Here is a 4,144-nt window from a genome sequence, read left to right as displayed (position 1 = left end):
AATTCAAATTCTTAAAGCACTTATCAAAAGGGGAATTCTCTATATGACTAAAGTTGTGAGACTAATGTTTCTATCTAAGTGTTTATGTAGTCTCTCATCATGAGAATTTGTTTCTCAAATGAAGTGTGCCATTCAATCTATGCGTACATTTTAAAATTTGAAATGAGGTTTATTGTGGAAAAATTATTTTAAAATTCATTTCAAGCTCAACTGGCTTCACCAGTTGAACTTTCTAGTTCAGCTGGAGGAGGCCAGCTGAACTTCGGAGCTGAACTTCAGCTCAGCTGTTTTTAACCAGTCTTTACCAGGACCATCCTGGTTGAAACCGGTTGAACCGGTTTGGTGGACCGGTTGAACCGGTCTCTGCCCGGTCTGACCGCGCAGGCCTGTTCACGCAAGTCTGTCAGCTGCAGCAGTGTCAGACGCGCAGGATTTTTTTTTCGGTCACATCCTGCTGGGGCGCACAACACCTTTTTGACCGGTCGCAGGTCTGTCACCTGCCCTTTTTTGTCGCGCTGCACCTTTTTTCTTTTGTCGCGCAGCTTTTTTGTGTCCGGTCGCTTCGCCACTGCCTTGCCAGCGCGCCAGTAACCTTTTTTTTCTGACCGGTCATTTCGCGCCACTTTTTTGTTTGTTTGCGTGTCAGGCGCGCCACTTTTCCTGTGCAGTCACTTCCCCTGCGGCGCGCGCAGTTTTCTTTTGCATGCAGACACGCCTTGTCCGTTCACTTCCCTGGCGCGCAGATTTTTTGCTTGCTGCCGCTCAGCAGGACAGCAGGACCTGTGCGCGCCAAAAAAATTTTTTGTGTGGAGTCCGGTCTGGTGTGCATGCAGAATCTTTTTTTGCATGCAGCGTCTGGTCATTTCCCCCTGCCGCGCGCGCAGATTTTTTGTTTTTTTGGCTTTGCATGCAGACACCTTTGTGCTGTCCGGTCAACAGCAAGGGTGCGCATGCAGGAATTTTTTATTTGTGCTGTCCGGTCAACAGCATGGGTGTGCATGCAGGAATTTTTTTTATTTGTGCTGTCCGGTCAACAGCAGGGGTGAGCATGCAGGAATTTTTTTATTTGTTCTGTCCGGTCACCTCTTCTCTGCTGTGCGCGCGCAGTTTTTTTTGGACGCTCCTGCTCAGCCCGCGCGCCATGCATGCGTGTCAGGGGCGCCAATTTTTCTGTCTAGTCGCTTCCAGCAGCTGCGCGCACATTTTTTTTTCAGCCCCACACTACTGCCTTGTGACCAGTCGCTGTGTCACCCGCGCAGCAAGGAAACAATTTTTTTTGTCACTTCCGTGCAGCAGTGTGAGGGATACAGGGCGCGCAGAACTTTTCTTTTGCGCAGTTCTTTTTCTTTTGTCGTCCGGTCTCATCTGCGCAGACACTCGGTCGCAACCTTTTCAGCTCTATTTTTGCAGATTTTTACTGTTTCATTTGGTATGTGACCAATAATAGTTCCTTTCAAGTGGCATTCTTTCAATTGGTAATAATCTATTTTATAAAAAAATGTCAATATGAAGGTTAAATTCCTTTTGGCTTAAATTTGTAAATTGGTGCATATTATTAATTCACTCATCCATATGCATTAATTTAAAAGGAATTATTTTATGCCTTTATGCCTCATAAATGATGATTTGTTTGCCATTCATATATAGATATCATCATTCATTAAATACTTCCTTGTACTACTAATGCCTCTTTTCAAAGTGTTTTATCAACTAGTTTTAAAAGGAAAAGAGATAACAAAGAAGGAAGTCTCCACGAATGAAGACAAGAAGAATACTTAGATCACACCATCTCATATAGCAAGACCTTTCAATTGGTATAACAAATGGTACATTCTATATGGTCGTAAGTATTCTTAGGCATAAGTTAATTCATTGCAAATTTGTCATGCCTTGACCATGATATGTAATATACTCCTCATGAGATTCTTAACTGAATTGAAAGTGCATGTGGCAAGTCATTCAAATACTTGATGCACATATCTAGTAGGAGCACATTATATATCTTGTGTCTTAGAGAATAAGTTTCTCTTTAGTAAGCTATACTAACTCAATCCATAATGGTAAATTTGTATCTCATTCATATGGATTGTTATCTTTGGTTTCTAAATAGCTACTCCTGAGACAGTTTAAAATTTCCTTATCATTAAATCTAAAAGTGCATAAGAATCCTTTTTGTTGATATTTATGACATACATATGCACTAACATAGATATGATTTTTAAACTGTAAAAGGTACAATTAGTGATCCATACTATCTACATTTTGAAAACCCATATTTTGATATCTTAGAAATCTACTTCAATCGGTGCACCCAAGATCAAGCTAGGTTCATCATCAAGAAGGCAACACAATGATGTATCAAGAAAAGGAGAAAAGGCTCCTATTCTTAACTCTAGCTTTTATCTATGTGATTAAATATTGACTTGAAACCATGTAAGATGGTTGTCAAGTATATGTGGGTGCCTACACAAAGAGAAAGGTTACAATAAGGATTGTGTGGGTACTCAAGGCTCTTCCTACTAATCTCAAAGGACTCAATTCAAATTGGGTACCAAGATATGCAGCTTAAACTTGTTTTGCAGGATCACGCCTTCAATGGATCAAGTTGGGTGCTCGATAATGAATGTATAATCATATTTGGAGATAGTAGCAAGGGTGAAAATCTATGTTAAGAGATGGTGCTTGTTTTACATTGGATAAACCACAAGCTTAAAGGATACTATTCAACTAAAGTAAGATGAAGTTGATAAGAGGCCAAGGTATGAAAACTTCCTCTCCTTCAGTTGTTTTAGTATTCTATCCTTAGTGGGATGTTCCATAGTATAGGTTAATTTCCTTGCAATATAAAATGTTCAATAGTGCATATAACTTTGACATCAACTATATGTGTGCACTAATTTAAAGGAATTTAATCTATCTTTTTGGGTTTCAAGAATGATGATTCATTTTCCATCCACATATAAGGATTATCATTTGTGAAACCCTCCCTTGTGTTTCTAATGCTCTCTTTTCTAAGTGTTTAAATAAGGTCCTTCCAAGTGCTTTCAAGATGGATTCAAAATCCACGGATATAAGAGTCTTGGTTGTTTCAATCATTGAGTTTCAATGGGTCTCATATCAAGTTTGATTGAACCAAGCCAAGATCAATGAAGTTCAAGATCGCCTGGTTGGATGAAATCATAAAGAGAAAAGAAATCACAATGATTCAAGAAGGGAGTTACACTTTTTGTCAACCTAATAATGAAGATGTAGTGACATATTTATAAGATATCCTTCATTATGAGGTTTAAGGTTCATATTAGCATGCTTTACCCTTCAGGATTTCAATTGATATACTTTCAATTCTTAAACTTTCAATTGGTTTAATTTTCATCATCTATGTAAAGCATGTTATGTTAAACCAAGATATAGTGCAAACATCTCCTTTAACCTCGTATTGTTGATGTGCATAAGTGTACTTTGTGTACTCTTGCATGCACAAATTGAGGGAGAGTTTAGCCTATATCTTGTGAGACTAATGAATTCTTTTAAGTTCATGTTGTGTAGTCTCACACCTTGGAGAAGATCAAATGAGGATGAATGGTTCCATAGAAATGAAGAATTTCTCTTGATTGTTTGAAGAGGATAAGTTTCTCTTTGAAATGTCAAGCCTATCAAAAGCTAAGATGGAAATTCATGATTATAATAGAGACCATGTGGCGTAGAACAAATGTGTGTCACTCCATGAACTATTGTATTACATTTGTGTATTTAGGCTCTTACAAGTTAGTGTATGCATGTATATGCAATATCTTAAGTCACATCATAAGGTTGCACTTGAATCTTGGCTTAAAATATTGCATATCATGTCTATTAGTATACCTTTTGATTATGAGTAATTCCTTCAATTGGTGCAATTTCATATTTTCACACTTTATTTGCACCAAGGTTCAAATTGTAGAACTTAATCCCCTGGCCTCACAAGTCCAAGTGCATAAGCTAAACAAGTATTCATCACTTGTATGCACACATTTAGGGGGAGAATGGTCTATAATTTGAATCTTTGAGACTAACTTCATTTTCAAGTCTATTATGTGTGTAGTCTCAAATTAGAAAGGAATCTTCAAGCAAAGACAATCGCTTCCACTGCAAATTTTGATGGGTA

This window comes from Zea mays, chromosome 5 (genome assembly GCF_902167145.1).
Source record: "Zea mays cultivar B73 chromosome 5, Zm-B73-REFERENCE-NAM-5.0, whole genome shotgun sequence".
Lineage (NCBI taxonomy): Eukaryota > Viridiplantae > Streptophyta > Magnoliopsida > Poales > Poaceae > Zea > Zea mays.
This window is presented reverse-complemented; position numbering follows the sequence as displayed.